The sequence below is a fragment of the Moschus berezovskii genome, chromosome 16 (genome assembly GCF_049115385.1).
Source record: "Moschus berezovskii isolate FMDL1 chromosome 16, NW_MosBer_1.0, whole genome shotgun sequence".
Taxonomy (NCBI): Eukaryota; Metazoa; Chordata; class Mammalia; order Artiodactyla; family Moschidae; genus Moschus; species Moschus berezovskii.
In genome coordinates, this window is record NC_142475.1 from 18,648,068 (window position 1) to 18,663,781 (window position 15,714).

Genomic DNA, 15,714 nt, shown 5'->3' on the forward strand with positions numbered 1-15,714 from the left:
AACTAGTCGTGACACCATCTAACTGCAAGGTGCTGGGAGAGACAGGGCATCAAGTGGAATTTTACCTCAGGGAAGAGAAGACCCAGCAAAAATTTGGAGAAAAGAAAAAAAGCCAACTGAGTTTCAAAATAAACTATCAATGTATATGCAAAAATAAACCCTCACAGTTACAGAAAAGAAACTTGTGGTTACCAAAAGAGAGAGTGAGCAGGGAGGGTTAAATTAGCGGTATGGGATTAAGAGGTACAAACTACTATGTCTGTAATAGATAAGCACAAAGATACATTGTAGAGTATTATATATACATTATACATGTATAGGTAATTATAGTCATTGCTGCTGCTGCTGCTGCTAAGTTGCTTCAGTCATGTCCGACTCTGTGCGACCCCATAGACGGCAGCCCACCAGGCTCCCCGTCCCTGGGATTCTCCAGGCAAGAACACTGGAGTGGGTTGCCATTTCCTTCTCCAATGCATGAAGGGAAAAGGGAAAGTGAAGTTGCTCAGTCGTGTCCGACTCTTCACGACCCCATGGACTGCAGCCTACCAGGCTCCTCCGTCCATGGGATTTTCCAGGTGAGAGTACTGGAGTGGGGTGCCATCGCCTTCTCCGACATTAGCTTGTAATAATCTATAATGGAGTCTGTTCTGTAAAAATGATCACTATGCAGTACACATGAAATGAATATCATTTTGTAAATCTACTTCAATTAAAAAAAAATAAGCTATCAAAATATTTGGTAATGAGAATACCTTGGGGATAAAAAGGTATGGAATTGCAAGTACCCAGGCACTGAACTGCATACCTAAAGAACTCAAGGGAAAAAATCCATAAAAGTAGACTGAGACGGACTTCCCTGGTGGTCCAGTGGTGAAGACTTACTGCTTCCATTGCAGGGACCTTGGGTTCAATCCCCAGTCAGGGAACTAGGATCCTGTATGCCGAGTGGTGTGGCCAGGAAAAATATGTATATGGAGAGAGAGAGACTGGAGAGAAAATAGGTGAAGAGTTCTAATGATTGCTGACCAAGAGATGATGATAGTTACAGAGGAGATTTGGTGAATGAGTGTATATTTAGTTAACGGGATGATTGTTCTTTTAATGAGAGAAGACTAAATCAGTGATGTAGTAAATTACTTGTGCTATGCACCATCTGTAACCTATTTATTTTGCAGGACTTCACCATTGGTATTCTTGTTTTCATTGAACAGATGAAGAAACTGCGGCTCAGATTTACACAGCTAATGGGAAGGGGCGATTGTGACGCCGGGTATCTCTCGTGATTTCTCTGTGTTTATCACTAGATAACAAATCTGTTAGTTTCTTTCTACAATTCTTATTTATCAACTGTAGAAGTCAAAGCAAATTAAACAATAAAGGAAAACTTCGTGGTTTCTTATTTTAAATAGAAGTATGTATCTTTCTGAAGAATTTGATAAAGGAAATGTAATCAGAAATTGATGCTTTCCTGGGTGATGTTGAGGACTGCCGGGGTTATTTTGGATTGGAAGACACATTGCAATAATCTGTGTTTAGTTTAAAGGTGGTTCATTTCAGTTCAGTTCAGTCGCTCAGTCGTGTCCAACTCTTTGTGACCCCATGAATCACAGCACGCCAGGCCTCCCTGTCCATCACCAACTCCCGGAGTTCACTCAAACTCATGGCCATCGAGTCGGTGATGCCATCCAGCCATCTCATTCTCTGTCATCCCCTTCTCCTCCCATCCCCAATCCCTCCCAGCATCAGAGTCTTTTCCAGTGAGTCAACTCGTCGCATGAAGTGGCCAAAGTATTGGAGTTTCAGCTTTAGCATCAGTCCTTCCAGTGAACACCCAGGATTGATCTCCTTTAGAGTGGACTGGTTGGATCTCCTTGCTGCTGCTGCTAAGTCACTTCAGTCGTGTCCGACTCTGTGTGACCCCAATTGCGCTAATACATATTCTGTTCACAATATTTTATGCACCCAGTTGCATTGTGATGTTTTAGTCAGCAGGTGGCGATGTTGCGTCACAAGGGACATCCGACGTTCTTTGCTGATGAGGTAAATGGTGATTTTATTTCCGTATCAATAGCTCTATTTTAAAATAAGACAATGGGCTACGGTCTGATAGCTGGAATCCTGTCTCTTCACAGGAACAAAGCAACACAGATATTTCTAGCCGTTCTTTGGGGGCGGTGTTCAGACATTAGGAGCCGCCGGCGGTGAGAAATGGGACCTGCATTCTCAGCCTCAGATCCTCTGTGCTCCGAGGGCGACTTCCTGCCTCCTGAAAGCAGGTGCTAGACACAGCGTTCCGAGTCAGCTAGAAGAAGGGTAGGTTCTTCTAACGACAATGGATATTATAGCCACTTCTCACTTTGGAGATCCCCAGTGCAATCATTTCAGCTCTCAAGACCCCATTCAAAAAATGGAATAAGATGGGGGGAAAAAAGCATTTACAGCAAAAAAAAAAATGGTTGCAGAATTGATGGAAACTGTTAGTCGATCAGTCATGTCCAGCTCTCTGCCACCCTGTGGTGTGTAGCCCCCCCAGGCTCTTCTGTCCATGGAATTCTCCAGGCACGAATACTGGAGTGGGTAGTCATTCCCTTCTCCAGGGGATCTTCCCCACCCAGGGATCGAACCTGGGTCTCTCACACTGTGGGCAGGTTTTTTAGCCTCTGAGCTGCAAAGACAAATTCGTGTGACTTATGCTTGAAAGGGACACAAAGCTTTTTTTTAAAATTAGGGGCTGTTATCATTTTGGACATAATTCTAATCAGGCTACTTAGTTTTCTGGTGTATATGGATTGAAAATGAGCTGTTTGGAAGAGGGGGAACATTGTTAAAGTATAATACAAAGATGAACTTGAGTTCAAAACTCAGGGTAGTAAGACGGAGCATGGAAACATGAAAAGAACAGAAAATAAAGGACTTGAAGGCCTGGGACGGCAGTGCAGGGACAGAGAGTGCCTGGGGGCGTCACCGTGGCAACGCTCGGCCTGCTTGTAAAGGAGACCCCGAGCCTTGATCTGAGTTAATAACGCATCGTCCATAAAGCAAGCAGGTGTGTAACGAGATGGAGATGAAGAAGTTTCTCCCAGTGGAGGGAGTACAAAAAGATGCTTTGCTGCAGAGCGCAGTTCCAGTGACTGGGAAAATGAACTCCTGGCCCACTGAAGAGCAGTTACAAGCTCTTGGGCTCCGGAGGCAGACAGACCTGAACGTAGATACCAGCTGACATGTCTTATAGGAGCATCAGCAGGTTACTCAAGCTCCCTGAGGCTCAGTTTCCTCATCTGTAAAGTGGGGATTAAATGAGGGTTTGGGTGTGGATGCACAGGGCTGAGCCCAGGCCAGACACATGTCAATCCCTGGTAACATTTTTTTATTCCAGGTAAAGTGAAAATGGAATGGTTTTTCCAGTAGTCATGTATGGATGCAAGAGTTGGACTATAAAGAAAGCTGAGTGCTGAAGAATTGATGCTTTTGAACTGTGGTGTTGGAGAAGACTCTTGAGAGTCCCTTGGACTGCAAGGAGATCAAACCAGCCCATCCTAAAGGAGATCAGTCCTGAATTTTCATTGGAAGGACTGATGCTGAAGCTGAAGCTCCAATACTTTGGCCACCTGATGCGAAGAGCCAACTCATTAGAAAAGATCCCAGTGCTGGAAAAGATTGAAGGCAAAAGGAGAAGGGATGACAGAAGATGAGATGGTTGGATGTGATCACCGACTCAATGGACATGAGTTTGAGCAGACTCTGGGAGACAGGGAAGGACAGGGAGGCCTGGCTGCTGCAGACCATGGAACTGGCAAGAGTCGAACACAGCGGAGTAACTGAACAACAATAAGAAAAAGTGAAAAGTGACAGTGTCAGTCACGCAGTCGTCTCCGACTCTCTGCGACCCTCTGTCCGTGGGATTCTCCAGGCAAGAATACTGAAGTGGGTTGCTATTTCCTTCTCCAGGGGATCTTTCCGACCCAGAGATAAAACCTGGGTCTCTTGCATTACAGGCAGATTCTTCACCATCTGAGCCACCAGAGAAGCCAAAGGGTAAATGTGTGGTCGTGACTTCTACCTCTGTTGGGAATCCCAGGACCACAGACCCATCTTGGGATTCTCTCTGGGTCCCACCTCTGGGCGCAGGGTTCTGGCTGTAACCCACAGCACACTGCGCTTGCCTCAAAGCCTGACCAGGGGTCCCGCCCCACCTCTGTAGTCGAGGATCCCTGGCCACACAGCCGGCCTCCCCACCACCCACATCCCTGGTCATTCTGCCCCACTGTGGCCTCTCTGAGTGCTGTCTCCACCTTGTGCCTGGATTCTGCCATCCCAGCCCACCAGCAGGGTCCTCACGGAGACCCCCACGTCACAGAGCCCCGTGCTTCCAGCGTCCAGCAGTGGCTCAGCTGAGCAGTATCACAAGATGGAGCCCAGCCTCACGGACCACACTGACCTCAGGATGAGTGCTCCCTACCCAGGCTGGGCTTGTCCCCTGCTCTCTGTGATCCTTCATCCCCCATGTCACCCTTCCCTGCTTCCCCCGGGAAAGTATTTAACACCGGGTGGCTTTGATGACAGCTCAGGTTCCCCACACTGTACAGTACAATCCTGGGGGTGCCTGGTTCCCAAATCTGTGGTATAACAGATTTCCACAAGTTTGGTGGCTTAAAACAACAGAATTTGATTCTCTCAACTCTGGAGCCAGAAGTCTGGAGTCAAGGTGTCGGCAGGGCCGTGCCACCTCTGAAGTCTCCAGAGGAAAATCCTTTTTTTTTTCCCTCCTCCTGGATTTCTGGGGACTCCACGCATCCCTTGTCTCGTGGCTCATCCCTGCCCCCGTCTCCATATGACCTCCTCCTCTGTGTGTCCACGTCCTCTCCTCTCCTGTCTCTTATACGAACACTGGCGACTGGATTTAGGGCCCTCCAGGGCAATCCTGGGTGACCTCAACTCTAGAACCTGAACTTAATTACATCTGCAAAACCCATTTTCCAAATAAGGTCACATCCATAGGTTCCAGGACAAATGGATGCACCGTGTTGGGGTCGTCATTCAACCCACTACACACGCAATGCCTTGATGACCTCTGAAGGTGATGGAGAGCCCTGCAGGGTGCCTCTGAAGTTTCTGGTTTGGGATGATTTCCCCGGGCTTTCACACGAATCCACTGGAGGCACCTACTCACCCTTGCACCACCTCACCTCCCTCTTCCTCCTCAGCTGTAGTGTCCTCCACCAATCCAGACTGTCTTCACACAAGCTAAGAACTGATTGGAAAGATCTTTAGGGGACTTCCCTGGTGGTCCAGTGGTTAAGACACTGTACTTCCAATCCAGGGGGCATGAATTCCATCCGTGATTGGGGAACTAAGAACCCACAGGCCACAGAGTACAGCCAAAAAAGAAAAAGGAAAGCTCTTTTTTTTAAAAAAAATTATTTTTAATGGAAGGGTAATTGCTTTACAGTATTGTGTTGGTTTCTGCCAAACATCAACATGAATCAGCGATAGGTCTACACATGTCCCCTCCCTCTTGAACCTCCCTCCCACCTCCCTGCCCATCCCACCCCTCTAGGTTGTTGCAGAGCTGCGGTTTAAGGATACACATAGAGAACAGACTTATGGACATGGTGTGGGGAGGTAAGGAGAGCGTGGGATGCATGGAGAGAGTAGCCTGGAAACATACACTACCATATGTAGAAAAGAAAAAGGAAAGATCTTTGGTATCTTAAGATCTGCCCATGGGAGACACTCTGCAGCCACCCTCATCCCGCATGATTTCCCCAGACCAGGGCCCTGTGAGTTTCACTAGGAAAGGCCCCGCCTCACCCTGCAACACCTTCACCCTGAACCTGTGAGGCCGGGCTGAGTCCCCAGTGCCCTTCCTTGGATGGTGACGTCACGCTGTGAACATCCAGCTGCAGTTCCATCAGCCTCTGTCTATCAAACCAGCCCCACCTGTTTCAGTTCTATCAAAAGTTCTTGAGCACCTAAAGTGTACTTGTCATGTGCGTGCGCACGCATGTGTGCACACACACACACACCCCTCAATGATTCAAATTGGAATATAGCACTGTTAATGCCCACAGGTATTTTGCTGGGAAGGATTGAAGGCAGGAGGAGAAGGGGACGACAGAGGATGAGATGGTTGGATGGCATCACCAACTCGATGGACATGAGTTTGAGTAAGCTCCGGGAGTTGGTGATGGACAGGGAGGCCTGGCGTGCTGTGATTCATGGGGTTGCAAAGAGTCAGACACGACTGAGTGACTGAACTGAACTGATTCTGCAAGATTATATCCAAATCAGAGACTGATTTTTCTATTTTCCTGTGGATTTTCAATATTTTAGCGATGATCCTGTCTCATTACTTTTCTCATAATTTAAAAGTTTCTGTGCAATCAACGTGTGACTGTACATATTAAAGTGAACACTCAAAAGTCTTTCAGGAAGAGGGACTTCCCTGGTGGCCCCGTGGCTAAGACCCCGAGCTCCCAAAGCAGGTGGCCTGGGTTCAATCCCTGGTCGGGGAACTAGATCCCACATGCCATTACTAAAGGTCCTGCACGCAGCCAAATAAATAAATATACATTATTTAAAGTCTTGCAGGAGAAAAGACAGTTCTTTGGACTGGCGCACACACTGTAGAATGTCTCCACCCCTCCCCCAGTCACACACCAGCAGCCCCTCCCCATCAATGATGAGTGACAGCCAAGGGCACCTCTATGAGCACAGTGAGACAGGCAGTGGGCCCAGGAATGAGCCCCTTCCCTCCGAGGGAGCAGGTGAGACATCCTGTGTGCAGCTATCGGGACCAAGTTCCCAGAACTCCCCAGAGCTTGTATAGGATTCTCTGAGTTTTTTTCCTAAGTACTATTTCTAAGAGGACTCCATACCATTTAAATAACTGCGGACCTTGGTTCTCTGGTGTAAATCTTGATGTCTGTTTGTTGGTTATGCTGATAGGTGTTAAATAGACTTTGGTGCTCATGCTCAGTCATGCTCGACTCTTTGCGACCCCATGGACTGTAGCCTGCCAGGCTCCTCTGTCTATGGGATTTCCCAGGCAAGAATACTGGAGTGGGTTGCCATTTCCTAATCAAGGGGATCTTCCCGACTTAGAGCTTGAAACCTCTCTTATATCTCCTGCATTGGCAGGAGGATTCTTTACTACTGCACCACCTGGGAAACCCCAAATAGTCTTTAGGTTTCAATCTGACGATAATCTGAAGGTCTGCTAGGTCTTTAGGTTTATATATATGGAAATTTACCTGTATGCAAATGGTCACATCTGCTGAGCCCAAATGCAAAACAACTGTTTGGATCTTTCTAAGGCTTGGGGGAGCCTCTGAGAGAGTTGGATAAGCAAAATCCACAGACCTTTGCCTCAGGGAGAACTGCTGGGTGCTCTCAGATTTCTAACTCCACAGATCAAGATGTCTGGTGGGGACCTTTCAGCGAGGTCCATAGCTTTGTTTACTGTGCTTTTCAAAGTGCAACGGAACTTGACATGTGCATCGCTAATGACCCAAATTCTCAGTGGGCCTATGTACCCTTAGGGTTTGGAAGAGCTCTTAGAATTTTCACTCTTTGGAGCAAGATTATCAACCTACCAGCAACCAGGTGATCCCAGACTTGCACCCCAGGAGCCTGCTTTCACACAGCCTTGCTCAGCCAGCCAGACACCCAGAAGCTATAAACAGAGGGAAGACAGAGCTCTTTCTGCTGGGTAAATATTGATTTGTGGTTTGGTATCCTGGCCATCAAGGCCTCTCTGGTCCTGGCCTCCCACAGGCGGGACCCCCTTCTGCACACTGCCCCCCACCATTCTATTTCACAGACCTTTATGTTTTCCATAGTAAACTGAAAATTAAGGATTAAAAAAAACTCTGTATTGTTCCTTTGAGTCTTCTGGATTCTCTTTCCTCTGCTTTTCAGCCTGGAAGAAGCTTCTTCCCACTTCCAGGCCTCAGAGAAGCCTTGCTGTCCCAGCCAGGCTAAGACTCTGCCCCACACAGCAGCACTTGCTGCACAGTCGAAGCGGGACCAGGCTTCCCAGCTTTGGGGAGCCTTCCTTTGGGAGTCTGGGTGAGCTGCTCCTCATATGTGCTGCCTTAGCAACCTGGACAGACAAACCATCAAAGCACCATCTATCTCCCTGTGTCACAATGATCCCTTTGCTATTGGCAAGGTTACACACTTCTAGAGGGCAGGATCATGTTTTTGTTTGATTGCTTGCTCTTGTGACCCCAATTCTTAGCAAAGCGGCTAGCACAGAGAATATGAGCTCCACTCAGATTGATTAGAATTTCAAAGCTGAAGGAAACATCAGCTCCTCCAGATGATCACAGGTCCAGAGTGACAAAATGGCTTGATTATCCTACGATCAACCATTGGCAGAGTGAAAACTAAACCAAGTGCAATGAGTAAATGGTTCTAGGTCACTTGCTTTTTATTAAGCCCTCTTTACAGCATCATGAGATCAAAAGAAAAACAATAAAAAAATTTTTCCATAAGAAACTTACACTGCAACCCACTAGAGCTGGGTCCACTGATTGTATTGTGGGTAACCCTCGACAAACGTTCACTGATGAACCAGTGAATAGACCAATGGATAAATGAAGGAATGACATATTTTATTACTTAAATTCTTCAATGTTAAATACATACATACCCAGAAAAAAGGACAGGTTATAAGTATACAACACAGAATTCTAACAAAGTGAACACTTATTTAACTACCACTCATGTCAAGAAATAAAACTAGGCCAGGACTCAAAAGCCTTCTTTATGCTCTATCTCAACTATTGCCTATCCCCTCCTCTCTAAAAGTAACCAATTTCCTAGCTTAACCGTAGATTTGTTTGGCCAGCTTTTTATCTTTATGTAAGTGGAATAATACCTTTAATGGATCAAAGCTTTGTTGTGGTGAAGGGGCTTGCATAACTCAATGAAGCTATGAGTCAAGTTGTGCAGGGCCACCCAAGATGCACAGGTCATAGTGAAGAGTTCTGACAAAATGTGGTTCACTGGGGAAGGAAAAGGCAACCCACTCCAGTATTCTTGCCTAGAGAGCCCCAAGGGCAGTATGAAAAGGCAAAAAGATATGACAATGAAAGATGAGACATCTCCCCCCACCAGGTCAGAAGGTGTCCAATATGCTACTGGGGAAGTGTGAAGGGCAATTACTAATAGCTCCAGAAAGAATGAACCTTCTGGACCAAAGTGAAAATGATGCCCAATTGTGGACATGTCTGGTGGTGAAAGTAAAGTCTGACGCTGAAAAAAATAACATTCATAGGAACATGGAATGTGAGGTCCATGAATCAAGGTAAATTGGACATGGTCAAGCAGGAGATGGCAAGATTGAACACTGACATCTTAAGAATCAGTAAACTAAAATGGACGGGAATGGGCAACTTTAATTCAGATGACTATTTTATCTACTACTGTAGGCAAGAATCCCTTAGGAGAAATGGAGTAGACCTCATAGCCATCAAAAGAGTCTGAAATGCAGTACTTGGGTGCAATCCATAAACAACAGAATGATTTCGGTTCGTTTCCAGGGCAAACCATTCAACATCACAGTAATCCAAGTCTATGCCCCAACCACTGATGCTGAAGAAGTTAAAGTTGACCAGTTCTGTGAAGATCTATGGAGTAAGAAATGGCAAGTCATTCCAGTATATTTGCCTGGGAAGTGGACGAGGGAGCCTGATGGGCTATGGTCCTTGGGATTGCAAAGAGTCAGACACAACTGAGTGAACACACGCAAATGAAGACCTACAACATCTTCTAGAACTAACACCAAAAAAGGATGTCCTTTTCATCATAGCGAATTAGAATGCAAAAGCAGGAAGTCAAGAGATACCCAGAATAACAGGTAAGTTTGGCTTTAGAGTACGCAATGAAGCAGGGCAAAGACTAGCAGAGTTTTGTTAAGAGAACACACTGGTCATAGCAAACACCCTTTTCCAACAACACAAGAGGTGATTCTACACATGGACATCACCAGATGGTCAATATCAAAATCAGATTGATTGTATTATTTTCAGCCAAAGATGAAGAAGCTCTATACCATCAGTAAAAACAAAACCTGGAGCTGACTGTGGCTCAGATCATGAGCTCTTTAATGCAAAATTCAATTAAATTGAAGAAAGTAGGGAAAAGCTTAAATTGAAGAAAGTAGGGAAGAACTGATGCTTTTGAACTGTGGTGTTGGAGAAGACTCTTGAGAGTCCCTTGTACTGCAAGGAGATCAAGCCAGTCAATCCTAAAGGAAATCAGTCCTGAATATTCATTGGAAGGACTGATGCTGAAGCTGAAACTCCAATACTTTGGCCACCTCATGCGAAGAGTTGACTCACTGGAAAAGACTCTGATGCTGGGAGGGATTGGGGGCAGGAGGAGAAGGGGATGACAGAGAATTAGATGGCTGGATGGCATCGCCGACTCGATGGACATGAGTTTGAGTGAACTCCGGGAGTTGGTGATGGACAGGGAGGCCTGGCGTGCTGTGATTCATGGGGTCGCGAAGAGTTGGACACGACTGAGCGACTGAACTGAACTGAACTGAACTGAAGGAAAACCACTAGGCCATTCAAGTATGACCTAAATCAAATCCCTTATGATTATACAGCAGAGATGAAAAATAGATTCAAGGGAATAGATCTGGTAGAGTGCCTGAAGAACTATGATGCAAGTTTGTAACATTGTACAGGACATGGCGTGGGGCTTCCCAGGTGGCACAGTGGTGAAGAATCTGCCTGCCAATGCAGGAGAAGTAAGAGACATAGCTTCAATCCCCGGGTTTGAAAAATCTGCTGGAGTAGGAAATGACAACCCACTCAGTATTCTTGCCTGAAAAGTTCCAAGGACAGAATATCCTATTGGGCTACAGTCCATGGGATCTCAAAGAGTTGGACACAAATGAGCAACTGAGCCCAGCACAGGAGGTAGTGACCAAAACCATTTCAAAGGAAAAGAAACGCAAGAAGGCAAAGTGTTTGCCTGAGGAGGCTTTATAAATAGCTGAGGAAAGAAAAGGAGCAAAAGGCAAGGGAGAAAAGGAAAGACAGACTCAAGTGAATGCAGAGTTCCAGAGAATAGCAAGGAGAGATAAGAAGGCCTTCAACAAACAATGCAAAGAAATAGAGGAAAACAAAAGAATGGGAAAGACCAGAAATCTCTTCAAGAAAATTTGAGATATCAAGGGAGTGTTTTCATGCAAGGATGGGCACAATAAAGGACAGAAACAGTAAGGACCTAACAGAAGCAGAAGAGATTAAGAAGAGGTGGCAAGAATACATGGAAGAACTATACAATAAAGGTTTTAATGACCCAGATAACCACAATGGTGTGGTCACTCACCTAGGGCTGGATGTCCTGTAGTGTGAAGTCAAGTGGGCCTGAGGAAGCATTACTACAAACAAAGCTAGTGGAAGTGATGGAATTCCAGCTGAGCTATTGAAAATACTAAAAGATGACGTCAGAAAATTTAGAAAACTCAACAGTGGCAACAGGACTGGAAAAGGTCAGTTTTCATTCCAACCCCAAAGGAGGGCAATGCCAAAGAATGTTCAGACTAAGGCACAATAGCATTCATTTCACATGCTAGCAAGGTTATACTCAAAATCCTTCAAGCTCAGCTGCAGCAGTACGTGAACCGAGAACTTTCAGATGTACAAGCTGAGTTTCATAGAGGCAGAGGAACTAGAGATCAAATTGCCAACATTTGTTGGATCATGGAGAAAGCTAGGGAATTCCTGAAAAACATCTCCTGTTTCACTGACTATGGGAAAGCCTTTGACTGTTCAGTTCAGTTGAGTTCAGTCGCTCAGTCGTGTCCAACTCTCCGTGACCCCATGAATCACAGCACGCCAGGCCTCCCTGTCCATCACCAACTCCCGGAGTTCACTCAAACTCATGTCCACAGAGTCAGTGATGCCATCCAGCCATCTCATTCTCGGTCGTCTCCTTCTCCTCCCGCCCCCAACCTTTCCCAGCATCAGAGTCTTTTCCAGTGAGTCAACTGGTCGCATGAGGTGGCCAAAGTATTGCAGTTTCAGCTTTAGCCTTTGACTGTGGATCACAACAAATTGTGGAAGATTCTTAAAGAGATGGAATACCAGATCACCTTACCTGTCTCCTGGGGCTTTCCTGGTGGCTCAGATGGTAGAGCGTCTGCCTGCAATGTGGGAGACCTGGGTCAGGAAGATCCCCTGGAGAAGAAAATGACAACCCACTCCAGTATTCTTGCCTGGAAAATTCTATGGATGGAGGAGCCTGGTGGGCTCCATGGGGTCACAGAACCGGACAAGACTGAGCGACTTCACTTTCTTTCTTTCTTTTCCTGTCTCCTGAGAAACCTGTATGCAGGTCAGGAAGCAACAGTTAGAACCTTACATGGAACAACTGACTGGTTCAAAATTGGGAAAGGAGTACATCAAGGCTGTATATTGTCACCGTGCTTATTTAACTTATATGTAGAGTACATCATGTGAAATGCTGGCTGGATGAATCACCAGATGGAATCAAGATTGCTGGGAGAAATATCAGCAACCTCAATACGCAGATGATACCACTCTAATGGCAGAAAGTGAAGAGGAACTATAGAGTCTCTTGATGAGGGTGAAAGAGAGTGAAAAAGTTGACTTCAAAGTCAGCATTCAAAAAACAAAGATCTTAGCATCTGGTCCCATCGCTTCATGACAAATAGATGGGGAGGAAGTGGAAGCAGTGACAAATTTTCTTTTCTTGTTTTCTCGAAAATCATTGTGGATGGTGACTGAAGCCATGAAATTAAAAGATCCTTGCTCCTTGGAGGGAAAGCTGTGACAAATCTAGTTCAGTTCAGTTGCTAGTCGTGTCCGACTCTTTGTGACTCCATGAACCGCAGCATACCAGGCCTCCCTGTCCATCATCAACTCCCGGAGTTCACCCAAACTCATGTTCATTGAGTTGGTGATGCCATCCAACCATCTCATCCTCTGTCATTCCCTTCTCCTCCTGCCCCCAATCTTTCCCAACATCAGGGTCTTTTCAAATGAGTCAGCTCTTCGCATCAGGTGGCCAAAATATTGGAGTTTCAGCTTCAACATCAGTCCCTCCAATGAACACTCAGGACTGATTTCCTTTAGAATGGACTGGCTGGATCTCCTTGCAGTACAAGCGACTCTCAAGAGTTTTCTCCAACACCACAGTTAAAAAGCATCAATTCTTCTGCACTCAGCTTTCTTTATAGTCCAACTCTCACATCCATACATGACTACTGGAAAAACCATAGCCTTGACTAGACGGACCTTTGTTGACAAAGTAATGTCTCTGCTTTTCAATATGCTATCTAGGCTGGTCATAACTTTCCTTCCAAGGAGTAAGTGTCTTTTAATTTCATGGCTGCAGTCACCATTTGCAGTGAATTTGGAGCCCAGAAAAATAAAGTCAGCTACTGTTTCCACTGTTTCCCCATCTATTTGCCATGAAGTGATGGGACTAGATGCCATGATCTTAGTTTTCTGAATGTTGAGGTTTAAGCCAACTTTTTCATTCTCCTCTTTCACTTTCATTAAGAGGCTCTTTAGTTCTTCTTCAGCATATTAAAAAGCAGAGACATTGCTTTACTGACAAAGGCCCATATAGTCAAAGCTACAGTTTTTCCAGTAGTCATGTACGGATGTGAGCATTGGTTCATAAAGAAGGCTGAGTGCTGAAGAATTGATGTTTTTGAACTGCGGTGTTGGAGAAGATTCTTGAGAGTCCCATGGCCTGCAAGGACATCAAACCTGTCAATCCTAAAAGAAATTAACCCTGAATATTCATTGGAAGGACTGTTGCTGAAACTGAAGCTGAATTTCTAATAGTTTGGCCACCTGATACAAAGGACCAATTCACTGGAAAAGACCCTGATGCTGGGAAAGATTGAAGGCAAAGGAGAAAGAAGGGGGCAGCAGAGGATGAGATTGCTACATATCATTACCAACTCAGCAGACATGAATTTGAGCAAACTCCGGGAGGTGGTGGAGGACAGAGGAGACTGGGGGCCACAAAGAGTCAGGTGTGACTTCGTGACTGAACAACAACAATAAGTGGACTAATACAGTATGATTCTTTTGTGTCTGGCTTCTTTTGCTTAATTTTGCGTTTGGGAAGTTTGGGTATGTTCTGGTATATTAGCAGTAGTTTGTTCATTTTCATTGCTGTGTAGAAGTTCATTGTATGATTATACCATGTTTATTTAATTTTCTACTGATAGAGATCTGTGTTCTTCCTGGGTTGGAGCTGTTGTGACTAATACCGCCTATGAACATTATTGCCCATGGGTTTTGGTGCACATGGCTATATATTTCCCTCTAAAATATCTATGGGAATAGACTTGCTATGTCATAGAGTATGCATATACTTAACATTAGTAGATAATGCCAAACTATTTCCCAAAGGGTACTATCAGTTTACAGGCTCACTAGAAGTGTTTGAGCGATACCATTGGGTTATATCTTCATGAACATTTGATATTGTTGGTCATTTTAATTTCAACTGGTTTATTTTAAAAACTTGTGTAGGAACGCAAAAGACCCTGAATAGCTGAAGCAATCTTTTTTTATATATAATTTCACTTATTTATTTATTTTTGGCTGTGTTGGGTCTTCATTGCTGCCCTCTAGTTGCGGCTAGTGGGGGCTACTCTCTAGTTGCAATGTGCAGGATTCTCATTGTAGTGGCTTCTCTTGTTGCAGAGCATGAGCTCAAGGGCACAAGAACTGAATAGCTGCTGCTCCTGGGCTCTAGAGCACAAGTTTAATGGTTGTGGCCATGGGCTTAGTTGCCCCAGTGGCATGTGGGATCTTCCTGGATCAAGGATGGAACCTGTGTCTCCTGCATTGGCAGCCAGATTCCTTATCACTGAGCCAACAGGGGAGCCCTGAAAGGCAAAGTAATCTTGAGAAAGAAAAACAGTTGGAGGAATCGGACTCCCTGACTTCAGGTTATACTACAAAGCAACATTAATCAAAACAGTATCATACTGGCACAAAAGCAGACATATAGATCAATGGAACAGGAGAGAAAGCCCAGAAACAAACCCATGTACCTATAGTCAATTAACCTATCATAAAGGAGGCAAGAATATACAATGGGGAAAAGATGGTCTCTTCATTAAGTGGTGCTGGGAAACCTGGACAGGTACATGTAAATGAAACTAGAGCATTCTTTAGGACTTAGCTGGTGGTCCAGTTGTTAAGAATCTGCCTGCTAAGGAAGGGGACATAGGTTCAATCTCTGATCCAGAAAGATTCCATGTGCTGTGGGGCAAATAAGCCTGTGCTCTAGAACCTACAAGCTGCAACTGGAGAGTAGCCCCCATTCACTGTAAACAGAGGAAGCCTGAATGCAGCAATGAAAACCCAGCACATCCAAAAATAAAATAAAAATTTAAAAAATTTTAAAAATAGCATTCTTTAACACCACATGCAAAAATAAACTCAAAGTGGATTAAAGACCTAAATATAAGACTGGATATGATAAAGCTCCTAGAGGAAAATATAGGCACAACCCTCTTTGATGTATATCTCAACAATATCTTTTTGGATCCTCTCAGAGTAATGGAGATAAAAAATAAATAAATAAACAAATAGGACCTAATTAAGCTTAAAAGCTTTTGCACAGCAAAGGAAACCATAAACAAATGAGAAGATAGCCTACAGAATGGGGGAAAACATTTGCAAATGATGTGACTAA